Below are 14,836 nucleotides of genomic sequence, written 5' to 3'. Positions count from 1 at the left end.
TTTTAGCTGCCAACCAAAGAATAGATTTACTCCAAGCTCAGGTAGAAGAATTGGCCGACTTGGTGCTTTTGGGTTGTGTTGACCAACGTGCACATTTATGCATAACCTCTGTCAGATTTAATGATTCCAGGAATGCCTCCCGCATCATTGGCGAATATTTGGCCGGAAATTGGTCCATGGCAGCGGAAGACATGATCCAGTCTCAACTAACCCAGATAGCTGTCTTGAACAGTACCCGTGTCGATCCCGTGACTTTGGGTCAATTCACCGATTGGATATTTTCTGCTTTTTCCTTCTTCAAAGAGTGGGTGGGGGTAGGCATTTTTGGGGCAATGTGTTGCTTCGGTGTTGTACTTTGTTTGTGGCTTCTCTGTCGCTTTAAAACTCGCCATGCACAAGAAAAGGCTATGATTGTACAGGCTCTTGCGGCCTTAGAAAATGGCAACTCACCTCAAGTCTGGCTTGCGCATTTTAAGCAGTAAACCTTTGACATGGTCGTTACACCCCAAGTTATTATAACATTGCACTGGGATCGACATGACTTTCCTTGTCATTCTCTTAGTGTTGGAAAGCCCTTGCACTCTGCCGGTCTTACTGCCATTGCACGCAGATGGGTTTCCACACTAGTGCTTTTCTATCGTCTTAAAGTCCGTGCCTTTCTTTCAGGGTGCTGTCAACTTGTTTGTCATTATAAACAGCCACAGTTCAGCCTCAGCTATCCCCCTTCGTCCACCATCGTCACGATACAGGATGCGAGGCAAGGCACTGCACTTGGGTGATCCTTGACGTGGACCTCAAGGAGAGCATGTCCTATTGCATGCGGGTTAGACGCGTCCACGCCCCGCCCCACGAAAAAAGGTGTCAGCTGATATGGCCTCGGGTCTGGGGAAGGGCCCTCCTTAGGACTGAGTCATACTATGCAGCCACTTCTGCACAGTGGGATAGGACCTCTACTCTCGCCTGTATTGTTTTAAGAAAACAGAAAAGGGGGAACTGTGGTGAGCCGCTTCTGCTGTTTCTGCAGACTATGGTCGCCATTACGAGATGGCGCTGGCTTCCACTGTGGTCTGTGACAAACAACTCCTTATCTAGGAGAGTTGGCACATGATTTTTCACCACCCTGTGAGAAAGCTCCATGCGGCAGCTTTGCATTGGGTCTTGGGATGCTTTATTAAGGCTGGGAGGGGCATCCGAGGGTGAGAAGAAGAAATATCAGGGACCTGAATAAACTGCTGAAAGAAGATTCCTGAGTTGCGTCTTCCTTGCGGGCAAGGGGTCGCGACAATGTGACTTGGTTTTTCTTCTTGTTAGATTTTACTTTGGTGTAATCCGTCCCTCTGCTGATTTTCATCATTGTTTTTCATTTCTTCTTCTTGGAATTATTTTGCTGAGGATTTCTGTAGTTCAGGCTTTCTAACTGTAAATGTTTTAACTTTTGTTTTTCATGAAAGTTTTTTATTTCATCATCAAATCTAAAGCTTAGTTTTGCGGGATATAAGATTCCTCATTGGCATTCATTTTCTTTCACAGCTTGGTATATGTTGTTCCACAGTCTCCTGGCTTTGAGGGCTTGGGTTGAAAAATCTGCAGAGATTTGAATTGGTCTCCCCCTATATTTGATCTGATTTCTCTCTTTTGTGACTTTAAAAATTATATTTTTATTTGATATTCTGGACATTTTCATTATAGTGTGCCTTGGTGTAGATCTGTTGTAATTTTGTACATTTGGTGTCCTGGAAGCCTCTTGTATTCGGTTTTCCAATTCATTCTTCATGCTTGAAAAATTATCTGATATTATCTCATTGAAGAGATTGTGCATTCCTGTGGTTTGAAACTCTGTGCCTTCCTCTAACCCAATAACTCTTAAATTTGGTCTTTTGATGCTGTCCCATTATTCTTTTCTGTTCTGTTCATGATGTCTAACTGCCGCAGTCTGGCTGGGCACAAAATCACGAGCCACTCAAGCAGGAACAAACTTTATTTCCAAAACTCCCACGAATGCCAAGCACACGGCCTTCTCCCAGGACACACTACACCAACAGGAAATCCCTCCTCCATAATTCCCTCTTACCGCACTTCCCCAACCAATGGGAACTCAGCAGTGGTCTAATCTCCAATTGAATGCACATCTTAACATAATCATTATCATCTCAATCGCTTGCTGGCGTCACCTTTCAACCAAAAATGCCATGCATCATTCCTACTTGGCTATGGCTCTCAACATCTAACTATCTTCGCTGTGTGATCAAATTTATTTTCTAGATTGTATACTTTGTCTTCATTATCTGACATTCTTTCTTCCAAGTGATATAGTCTATTGGTTATGCTCTCTGTTAAAATTTTTATTAGATTTTATCCTTCATTTCAAGGATTTCTGACTATTGTTTTCCAGAGTCTCTATCTCTCTCTTAAAGTAATCTTGTGCTACCTGTATTTTCGCTCTTATATTATTGTTGAAGTGATCAATTTCTGCCTGTATTTGCTCCTTTAGGTAATTTATAAATTCACAGATCATTTTAATTATAACATTTTGAACTCCTTCTCTGACATCTCATCAACTTCACTGTACATGGGTTCTGTTATTATAGTGTCCTTGTTTGGGGCACTTTCCTCCATTATTTTTTCAAGTTGTGTTGTGTCTTCCTTTATTGCAGTGTGGATCTGAGATATTACATTTTTTCCAATATTCTTGTAGTACCTATGCAGATTGTCTGTACCTTGCCTCGATGTTGGGCTTCCAGACTCTACTGGTGTCCCTCAATGAGTGCTTCTGCATACTAAATCTGGGTCCTGCATAAGTTGGTGTGGGTAAATGTGGGCAGCCAGTTTGAATGTTTCACATTCTCCTCCCTGGAGCTGAGAGGCTCTCACCATCACTACATTATGAAGTGACCTGGACATTGTCCCAGTCCTGGAGGTTGAGGATGCATCTTCAGAGATAGACATGTCACCCCATGGATTGAGCTATGCTCACCTGTTCTTTTGTGATATTACCCCTTTTCTCTGTTTGGGATAGAATGTTCCATGGAAATGCCCTTGTGTGTCCATTTCTCTTGCTCTGGTTTTGGGTATAGCCTTCTTAGATGTCAGCCAACCTGCTGACAGCAGACTTCAGAAAGATAGACTCAATCCCTGAAACCAGATCCTTTGCCTCATTTGAATGGATTCTCCTCAACAAAAGGGTTCAGTATGCACTCACTATCTCTCCAGACACTTAATGTCAGAGGAGGCATCACAGGACTCCCCCAAAAAGGTATCTCTGTCTCTTGTGTGGTTATTTCATGCTTCCCAGTTGCCCTGGAGTTACCCTTAGTGTTTTTTATTATGAGAAACATGACAGGTAAATATGGGCCACTGGGCTTGACTTCTCTTGGAAGTCAGGTGGCTGTAGGTGGTCTGGGCTGAAATCTGGCTCCCACAATACTCTGTTGGTCAGAAGGGGTGGTTCTGCTCCAGAGGATAGGCTCTGGTGGGTGTCTTCCCCACGAGGGTAGGGTGGAATAAAACTGCTGTGAGCCTGGGACCACCAGGCCAGTGTTGATTTTTTCTTCTTTAAGGTTATTTTGTTGCAGGAGATGGCCACATGTAATTTTTTATTGATTTTTTTGAATCTCAAAAGCAGAGCTTATTTGTTGTATTATGTTGTTATGAGCAAAAACTAAATAAAAATAAAGAGCTATCTCTCACCATGCACCAAACTTATCTCAAAATGGAACAAGTACCTAGGAATTAAACCAGAGACTCTGTGTCTAATAAAAGAAAAATTAGGTCTTGATCTTCTTCATGTGGGATTAGGCCCCAACTTTCTTAATAAGACTCTTACAGCCCAAGAATTAAAACCACAAATCAATAAATGGGATGGAATCAAATGAAAAAGTTTGATTTTGTTTTTCTAGGGCTTTGAGATGTAATGTTAAGTCATTTAATTGTTGACTTTAACTTTCTCAGCAAAAGAAATAATCTATGATGTGAACAGAAAGCCTACACCATTTAAACCCTCACATATAAGATACAGCACTAATCTCTAGTGCATATAAAGAAATCAAAATGCTAAGCAACAAGAAAAACCCAAATAATCCAATCAACACATGGACTAAGAACTGGAACAGGTACATATAAGAAGAGGATACACAATCAATCAACAAATATATATATATATATATATATATATATATATATATAGATATAGATATAGATATAGATATAGATATAGATATAGATATAGATATATAGAGATATAGATATATAGATATATATAGATATAGATATATATATTGCACATCATCTCTAGCAATTTGAGAAATGCAAATCAAAACTACTCTAAGATATTATTTCACATTAGTCATATGGTAAGTATTGTGAAGACAAACAACAATAAATGTTGATGAGGCTGTGGGGAAAAATGTACTCATCCATTCCTGGTAGGACTACAAATTGGTGCAGCCCATATGGCAAATAGTATGGAGATTCCTTGAAAAGTTGGGAATGAAACCACCATGTGATCCACCTCTCCTTCTCCTTGGTCTATACCCAAAGAACTTAAAAAGAGCATACTTCAGGGACACAGCCACATCAAAGTTTATAGCAGAACAATTCACAATAGCTAAACTGTGGAGCCAACCTAGATGCCCTTCAGTGGATGAATGGATAAAAAAAAAATGTGGCATATATACACAATGGAATTTTACTCAGCAATAAAAGTCAATAAAATCATGGCATTGGCAGGTATATGGATGGCATTGGAGAAGATAATGCTAAGTGAAGTTAGCCAATTCCCAAAAAACAAATGGTTAATGTTTTCTCTGATATAAGGAGGCTGACTCGTAGTAGGGTAGGGAGGGGGAGCTTGGGAGGAACAGATGAATTCTAAATAGAACAGAGGGGTGAGAGGGAAGGGGAGGAGACAGAAAATTAGCAAGGATGATGGAATGTGATAGACATCATTATCCAAAATACAAGTATGAAGACACAAATTGGTTTTCATAATACTTTATGTAAGAACAGAGATATGAAAATTGTGGTATATATGTGTAATAAAAATTTTAATGCATTCTGCTGTCATCTTTTATTTTAAATAAATTTAAACAAACAAACAAACAAACAATAACAACAACAACAACAGCTCTGTCTGGCAAGGGAATGGAGAAGTTCCAGGGTACTTTGGAGAAACCAATTCAATGAGAAATGTCTGCAAACAGTTGAGAATTATTGCTAAAAATTTGAGAAAATGGTCCATCCCTTTCTACACCTATAAGGAAAGGAGCATGAGCCATGAAGGTCCACAAAGAAATAGTCTGTATACTATTAATGATTAAAGTAGCTAAAGAATAAATTAAGAATATTGAAGGCTGGGAGACATTTTGATGTGAATTTTTCCCATCTGCTCAAATTGCTTGACCAACACTTTGACATCACCACAGGTATTTAGATGTTGTGGTTCATTGTCATTGATGATGCTTTCTCATCTTGAGAGTCAGTTGCTACAACCAGGGAATCAGCCATCAAGTGTTTCACAAGTCTTGCTGGGATCCAGATTGGTCTACATATTCTGGAAAAACACAAGCAAAGGCTTTCACTAGGGTTAATACAGGGTCTAGTGGTTGCCATTGTTGTTTTTGAGGATATTTCCAGACCACTTATGGTAACTTGAGGGGCTTGTTAATGGCTCCTAATATTTCTGTATTGAGTTATGATTAACATCATCAAATTTCAAAAAAAAAAATATAAGGTAAATAAAGCCATATTGGTTAACATATGAGGAATTGCATTAGTTAGCAAGGGATTCCATCTCTAATTTTTGTTATTTGAGCCATAAAATTTTGATGGGCTGTCTCCACAATGGCTTGTCCTTGAGGGTTATAAGGAATTCCAGGAAAATATTTAATGTTCCATTGTGCACAGAATACAGCAAATATTTTGAAATTATAAGCTGAACCATTGTGTGTTGTGACATTATGTGGAAAACATTTTGCACAATGCATTTGAGCATATGTTGAATGACATGATTAGTTTTTTCCCGAGCCGTAGGAGTAGCTGTAAGTAGTCCAAAAGATGTGTCAATTGTGACATATAAATAGTTGAATTTACCAAACAAGGGTATGTGTATGACAACAATCTCCATAAAAACAATGCCTTTAAACCCCATGAAATGACTCCTTGAGTTTGTCAGCCCCCTGACCCCAAAAGAGAAGCATAACTTTTACAAGTTTTCACTATCTGTTTAGTGTGTAGGATACTGAGTGTAGGAAACAACTGTTTGAGGGAGTGGACTGAATGATGGAATAGAGCATGTAACTCTTGCAGATTCCCAATCAGTGCCATATACACTTAACATGGCTTGATCTGTTAAATTATTAAACTTTGAGAGAAATCCAAGTAAAACAGTATGTGATGAATCCAGCCTAATACCATCTTAAGACTGGGAGCCATCTGTCACAAGGTCATGAAAAGATCATTTCTGTTTTAATGTAAAATACTAATTTTTCTATTTGGCCTGGTCACACTTTGGTGTTTTAAACTTCCTTGAACTCCTGCCCAAGCTTTGAACTTACTTATGCCTGGCTCTCCCTGACCAGATAACAACCCTTCCTAAAAATCTCAGCTGCTCCTCATTAATACTGATGGTGAAATCTGAGTTTACTCCCTACCTTGAGATGTTAAGACATGTGGATCATTAACCTGCTATCTGCCTTTGTATTATGCTTCCCAGGACACTGTCAGCTGTAAGCTGCCTAGACATCTATCTTTGTAACTTTTTATGTTATAAAAACTTCCCTGCTCTTAGACCAGGCACTATCCTCTGGTCCTACTCTTGGGTGAGGCAGTTCTCTGATAAGCTCTTTTGTGAACACAATATAAGCTTGTTTTAATTTGGTTTAGAATTAGAGTCAGTGGTCTTTGCGTTGCATTCTGGGTTCAACATATGAGCTCTGATATGAGTGATGAACAGTGAGTTAGTACATTTTTGGAGCACTCTTTGAGAAGAAAAAAGGAGTATATCCAAAGCTGATTTTGCTTTCCCTTTAATAATGGAACAGGGAAACCTGGCTATAAGTTAGGCACAATAAACACTATCAGTAAATATATATATATATATATATATATATATATATATATATATATATATAATGACTTAGCTTCAAAGACCCAAGTCGTTGCCTGTAACTCTAATAATTGGGTTGAGGCAGGTAGATCCTTGTAAGTTCAGGTTTTGTATTCATCCATGGTAAGATTACAAATAAGAATTAATAGGCCACCAGAATAACTGGCATCAGTAAACATAAGGTCAGCTCCAGGAATTTATTTATCACAAATTATCTTTAAAAAATAAACTGTTTTATCAATTAAATCTTGGATAGGTTTGCAATGAGGTAAACCAATGGAAAAGTCATAATTGAATCCTGAAACAAGATATTATTTTTCAAATGGAGGTTTACTTTCAGTTTAATTAATGGCAAGACTAATTTATCAGGTTTTAGCCCAAAGAATTGAAGAGTCCTAGTGTGTAGTTGTAATACCATTAGACAAAACATACTAATTTGGTGGTAATTTTGAAAAGAAAAAAAAGCAGCAGAAGTGTATAAACTATAGAAATAATGTCCTTGTCAGGTCATGGCTAAGATGCAAATCAGGCCATTGGCTAAGATGCAAATCAGCAAGCTGATTATTAACCTTTTATAAGGCTTTATAAGCTTCAGGAGTTAATCTTCTTAAAGACAAAGAGTATAGATCATTCCCCAAACATTGGAACAGAGGAGGTAGAGCCCTTCAAAGAACCTGTTGAAATGTAGGCAAATTTCTGTTTCCTAAAACCTTTTGTAAATCATTTAAAGTAATGGGAGATTTTATGTAAATTTTGGGAGCCTGTACTAAGATCTCTGCAAGAGTTAATAAATGATTCACAAAAAGTGAAAATGGGCTAATTTTTGAACATTTCCTAGAGCTCTATTTAAATTAATTTCTTTAAGTGTTAATTGGACTTGTTGAAAGATGGAGTCTAGACCTTGTGCAAAGGGGTGAGCTAAAATAATGTCATCCATAAAATGTATAATCATGAGGCCTGGTACCTTGAAGAAAGGCTCCAATGCCTGGAATATATAATTTTGACAAATAATAGAACTGGTTTTCATGCCTTATTTTAAGCCTAAAATTGCCATCTCTGACATCATACAGCTTGATTTAATATATGCAGAAGGTGTCGACTCCTCTAGATGGCACTGTTGCAACATCTGTGAGATAGAAGGATATAAGAGCTTATAGCCAAAGAGGAGATTCCTTGCTCTTTCTACATTCTTTCTCCTGTTCTTTCTCCATTTCTACTTAAATCTCAACATCTCACATCAGATACCCCTTTTCTTCTACATCTGTGTTACCCTCCTCTTGCTCACTATTTTTTGTTCTTATTAGCTTTCCCTGTTTTCTTTCTGATCTTCTCTTGCGATAGCTGTTTCTCCCAAACAACAGTGGGCCACTGCTGCGATCTCTTCTCCACCCGGAGTGAGACAATAACAGCGAACAAAATAACTTAAAAGAAGTTAGAGGCTTGTTTATATGTTTGCAACTCCTGTTGAGGAGCATTTTTCAGAGCCAGTTGGTTGCCAGATGTTGGTATTGAATATTCCTTCCAAAGGAAACCATGAATTTGTAGATAAAAATTCTTGCCAAAAAGTATCTAATTCCTCATACTTTACTTTTATATCCTGGGCGTTTAAATGCTGTTGAGTAATTAGTAGATGAGCATGTTTATGTTAACCAGGTAAATTACCCTTTGCCCTGACCACTTATGTTTTGAGCTTTGCATTTCCTTATAGCCAGGGATCCCTCAAGCAAGATCACCTGATTATCCAATGTTTGAGAACCAGTATGTTGAAGGGCCTGCCCTTCCAACATCTACTGTGGGAGCTTGAGAGCATGGAGAAACCTCTCCAGAGATTGTTTCAGAGAACAGCATATGCATTATTGCACAGAGAATATAGCTTCTTAAATCTATATTGAGTGAGTATGTGCCAATTTACATATAACAGTCATGATATGCCAGAGGTGATTCACAACATAGCATCTTATGGGTGTCCAGACATCAAGAGTCTAGAAACTGATATGTAGGCTGACCTTGCACCAACAAGGGGAATAACTCCTTGTCAAAGGAACAAGGAAGTTGCACTTGACAGTGTTCTGACAAAAATTTGTCCCCAAACATAGTATTCTATGTTAGGACTTCCCTGCTGAACAATGAGCAAGATAAGCATCCCTCCATGTAGTTCCAAGGTCAGGTCGTGCAACAAAAACTGGAACTAAAAATCTATAAAGACTTACTTAGAACTAAGGCCTGTTTATCTGAACCTTTATGCTAGTGACTCTTGAGTACCTGGAATTGTTTCTTGTAACAAAATCAGTAATGCATGTTTATTGGTCATGGCACACACTACCTTCAAATAGTTAAAAGGAAAATATGATTTGTAAAGGGAGAAAAGTACACTAGTGAATGAAAAAAAAACTATACTAACTGCATATCTTGACCATCACTATACACATATTCTGCATAATTTCAGTGCAAAGGCCTTTACTATATGCTGGAATACTTGCTCTTGACCTCTCTTGGCCTTCTACCTCTCTGTAATGACTTTTAAATGAATGCCCTACTGCTCTGTTCTGTCTAGTAAAACCTTATGCATCTCTTCCCGACCTGGAGTAGATTTTCAGACTTAACCCATTAAATTCCCAAGAACTCAATTCTATGACTATTTCAATGAAATTGATACAGGTACATTGAAATAGGTTTGAACTTATCATTGAGAGCTTATATATTATCATGTTGCTGTTAATCAATATTATATTTATTTTAATGTACTTATAGTCTTATAACCATTACATATCACATAATTAAATGTCATATACTGTATTTAGGTTTCTATAGGTGTTGCACATCTGGGACGATGGGACACAATTTCTCTCCCTTTTTTGTTCTCAGTAACCTTGTAGAACTGCTATAACACTTACATGACTTGTGTGCATGTAGGCTTGTCTGTTGGCGCCCTCTGCTGGCCTAAGGCCAACACCCATCATTAAGGTGTTGGTCTTAATGATTATTTAAGTACCTAAATTTTGTCTTCTATCTCTTGCAGCCTTGACAGCAACATGAGGAAAGCCCTGATAGAGGGTGAGAAAACTTGTGAAGAAGAATTGACCACATTTGCCCAGCTGCAGAGCCAGATGTTTAGTAGAGCTCACCCAAGATTCAGTTAGGTACCTAGTCAAGAAGCAGCTAACCATGGGTACAGGAGTGAGCAAAACTGTCCTCAACATTAACATATATACAAAAAACATTTACATATATACAAAAAACATTTACATATATACAAAAAACATTTACATATATACAAAAAACATTTACATATATACAAAAAACATTTATATATATATATATATATATATATATATATATATATATATATATATATATATATTTTTTTTTTTTTTTTTTTCTTGAGCCACTAACATTTTTGGGTGGTTTATTACATAGTAGTAACTAACTGATATAAATCTGGGTTGCAGGTATGTCTGAGAGGGTTTTAAAAGAAAAGACACTTGGTTGAAACTTAGCAGCCCTCAATTCCAATTCTGTCTTGAGCTGGCTGATCTTGCACAAAACACCTTCACAGTGCTTTAGATTTGAGGTTCATGTTTCAATCTTTTATGTAGAGACTCCCAAATTTTTTATTCTACCATTCCTCCCAATAAATAGTGACAAAAATTGGTTAATTTTGGAAATTTAACATTTGCCGATTTTCCAAAGAATCTGATTATAGACCAAGTATTACAAATTATAGAAAGTTGAGCTGATGTGTTCTTACCTTAAGCCATTCCTTAAGATGTAATTTTAAACTAAATCCTTAATGAGAACTTTCTATGACTTTCATTTTCTTTAGATTTTGTCACTGTATGTATGTTTGTAAAATTCAAACATGCAAAATTTATTAAAATAAGCTCCCTTGTGGATCAAAGATTTATTGAACACTGCACTTCATCATTATCCCAAAAAGAAACACAAAACAGAGATATAGTAATGCAAAGAAAAGAAAGAAAGAAAGAACCATTTCAAAAAAGTGCTTCTTCAAAATTCATCAAGTTTTTAAAAAATAATTGATTACATTATTAAAGATCATTGCTTCTCAACAATTCTAAATTCTGGAAAATTATAATTGACTCATATAATCAAAGCTAGTAAACACACACATTTGGGCTTATACAGGGAGTTCACATGATAGAGATTATTTTTAGGGTAGGCAATGATTCTTAATATATGGTGATTAGGGTGCTCTTTGGGTATCCAAAAAAAAAAAAAAAAACTACAAACATGCTACTTGGAAACATGTTATTTACAAAAATCACACATACACACATATTCACCTAGTATTTTTTTATACTTTGCCTTGTCAACACCATGTAATCACCATTCATATGAAAGAGGATTTTTGACACTATTAATCCGTGTATCCACAGAACAGACAGTAGAAGTCCACTTCCCATGGCTGCAGCTCACACAAAGAAAAAGTGCTAACATCAGCCATTTGAGTACATATGCATAAGACATCTCTTGGGAAGCAAATGACGTTCAGAGGAAGGTTCTGCACAGATCCACCCTGGCTAGGAAATGGAACCTGAGATTTCAGAGATTGCAATGGCCAGAGGTTCTGGAACATTGTGCTGGGTGAGAGGCAATGTCTGCTCAGTATCAGTGGCATCAGGAACTTCCCTAATCATTATGCAATATAACTTTATGGTTTCTCCCAACCATATAGTTCCAACCCTGATTCTCAGACCCCTTTAGAAAATCTTTAAGCTACCTAATGCTGTTCAATAAATGTTTAAGTCCTGCAACTAAGTATTCTGGCAGATACATAAAGTACAAATTTTGCATCTTATTCCAAGATATTTTAAGGCCATTAGAGGATCATGTATAACTTGGTTCTTTTAGAATACACAGTGACTTACACATTATAGTGATAGTTGAAGACATCAAAATGTAATGAAGAGTGGAGTCACAGGGCTTTTTGGACTGATAAAATAACTTTAAGCAGAGTGAGCAGTCTGTTTGACCACTTCTTACCAGCCCACTAAGAATTAGGTAATGTGGTTTCTGTATTGAATATGGGCAGGACCATGACCAATTGCATCAGTGTTAAAGAAGCTTCGTGACTTCCAAGAATAAATCAAATGAGACAATAGACACACCTCTGCCTTATATACTGAGATACCCCAAGCCATCATATAAAAAAAAAGTCTGGCTACATAAATACCACATGCTGAAGGTAGCTGAGACCATACCTATGAGTCATATTAGGTGATCTCACTGACAGACCCAGCTGAGGAATCGGTTGTGAGATATAGTCTGATTTTTTTTTTTAATTGACACTTGCATTGTCTGGTCTTCCCTTGACTTTCTTACCATGATTTGATTATTGTAGGAAAGCTAACTCTTGCCTGGCCTTGCCTTATCTGGCCTTGCCTTGCCTCTGCATGGCATGGCTGCTGAGAAGTTAAGACTTGCTTGGCCTTGCCTAGCATGACCTTGACTTGTCCTTCCAGCCTTGTCATGGCTTGTTCATCAGGGGAAGCCAAAGCTTGCCCTAACTTGAATTGATGGCTTGCTTCTTTGACCGACCATGCTTTAGCTATGAAGGGGAAAACCAGACTTGCCTTGCCTTATTATTTCTTTTTCCTTTGATATCCCTTGCTGTGATTGAGCTATCTAAGAAAAGCCAAATTTTCCCTGGTCTGGCCCAAACTTTCATGGCTTGGTCATGAGGGAGGCCAGGCTTTGCCTGGCCTGACCTTGCCTTCTGTATCAGGAAAGCCAACCCTTGCTTGTTTTTCTTCCTCACCTTACCTTTCTTTTCTTGCATTGCTATGGCTTGGCTACTGAGGGGGAAACAAGCCTGGCCTGTCTGCATTTTGCCATGCATTGCCTTGAGATGGCTGTCATTGGGAAGCTAAATTTGTCTCATTGTTCCTGTCTTTGCCCTTAGCTTTGCTATGAAGAGGAAGCCAAGCCTTTGCCTTCCTTGTTGTTTTGTCTTATAAAGACTTGACTGTAGAGGGGAAGATGAGCTCCCCTTGCCCCATGCTGCTTTTCTTTTACTTTCCTGGGCTGTCAGAAGGAAGCCTCACTTTGCCTTCTTTTCCTTTCCAGGTCTAAGAAACCTCTGTATTCTCAAATATTGGTATTAAGGTTCTTATTCCAGCTGCCAAGAAGGGGAATAACATGGTGGAAGGAGACAGACATCATTATACAAAATACATGTATGAAGATGTGAATTTTGTGTCAATATATCTTATATATAAACAGAGATATGACAATTTGTGTTATAAAGGTGTATTCAGAATTGTAATGCAAAAAAAGAGAGCTCAAGTATAATGGCATAATTTGGCATGAACATACTTTATATACAGAGTTATGAAAAATTGTTCTGTGAATGGATAAATATGAATGCAATGAATTCCACTATTGTCATGTATGTAAGAAATAAATAAGTAGATAAATATATAAATAAAATAATACCATGTTACATTTCTTTTTTTATGTTTTAAAACTCAAGGAATACTCAGAAATATTCCTTTTTGGTTTTTTTCTCTCTTTTATTGAGTGATTTCCTGCTTGCTTAATCACACCCCTATATTAACTATCTCATAAAATATACATTATTTTAGTATCCATTAAATATAACGTACCCATTTTTATAGTCTCTTCAGCATTGTTTTGGCCATACTTACCTCTACATTATTTGCAATATATTAAATATGTTATATATAAAAACAATTGAAAACAATGCTAAATATATATATATATATATATATATATATATATATATATATATATTTGAATTTATTATTATATATTATATATATTTGTTTTCAATGCTAAATATATTTTGTATATATATATATATATATATATATATATATATATATATATATATATATAAAATATTGATAAGCCCTATTATATTTGTTTTCACTGCTAAAGATTGACAACAAGGCTTTCTTTAAAAGGCATAGCAAAATGTCATAATGGGGACAGATCTCATTTTGTTCTTCTTTGATTTTATGTTTCAATTATAACAGGATGATTGTGTAGTGTATGTATAGCATTTTTTCTGGGTGCTACTATGGACTGAACCCAAGATTACATTACTTCTGAGCTGTACCCTCCAGCCTATTTATTAACTCTTAGTTTGAAACAGGGTCTAAGATTCTTAATGAGTTGCTGAGGCTGGCTTTGATTTTGTATCCTCCTGATTTATTCTCCCATTACTGGGATTTCAGGCCTGCACCATTATAACCATCCACTATTTTTTTTAACATTACATGCATCTGGCCCAGAAACCACATTAGACCAAGGTAGTTAATAATAAATTCAAAAAGATATAAATTAACTAAAAGACCCCTTGAATATTTCTTTGTAATATATTATAAAAGCTAATTTTAAAATTTTATTCATATGTGCACATAAAAGCTACATGAAGAATAAATATTTCAAAGACAATATTTCTTTGTAGACACAAATTAGCTTATTCCAGGATATTTTGTACTATTCAAATATGCAAATTGGTCATATGGATTAATTGAATTCAAAAACAGAAATAAAAGAGGAGAAAAATTTTAAGTAATGTCATTTAGAAACCTGAATTTTTGAAAATTTTACATAGTCACCTAAAAAATGTTGTGTGCCACAAGTTGACATATGCTTACAAAGGAGCAAGAGAGGTACATAAATTACCTTTAAAGTGATTTGCTACATTAGCAGAAAATTGGATATTGCATGAAGATCAGGAAATTA

At 36.7% G+C, this 14,836-nt stretch overlaps 1 long non-coding RNA gene across 1 annotated transcript in view; it reads left to right on the top strand.

Moving 5' to 3' along the window:
* Positions 1-13,522, top strand: part of LOC139704198 (uncharacterized) — a 36,150-nt gene extending 22,628 nt beyond the window's left edge. The window contains exons 2-3 of the long non-coding RNA XR_011706224.1: positions 10,122-10,156; positions 13,190-13,522. This is a non-coding gene — a long non-coding RNA (uncharacterized lncRNA). The remainder of the gene's footprint in view (positions 1-10,121; positions 10,157-13,189) is intronic.
* Positions 13,523-14,836: the final 1,314 nt, after the last annotated feature.

The sequence above is a fragment of the Marmota flaviventris genome, unplaced genomic scaffold (genome assembly GCF_047511675.1).
Source record: "Marmota flaviventris isolate mMarFla1 unplaced genomic scaffold, mMarFla1.hap1 Scaffold_44, whole genome shotgun sequence".
Taxonomy (NCBI): Eukaryota; Metazoa; Chordata; class Mammalia; order Rodentia; family Sciuridae; genus Marmota; species Marmota flaviventris.
The sequence above is the reverse complement of the archived record's forward strand: the minus strand, read 5'-3'. Positions and strand labels throughout refer to the sequence as shown.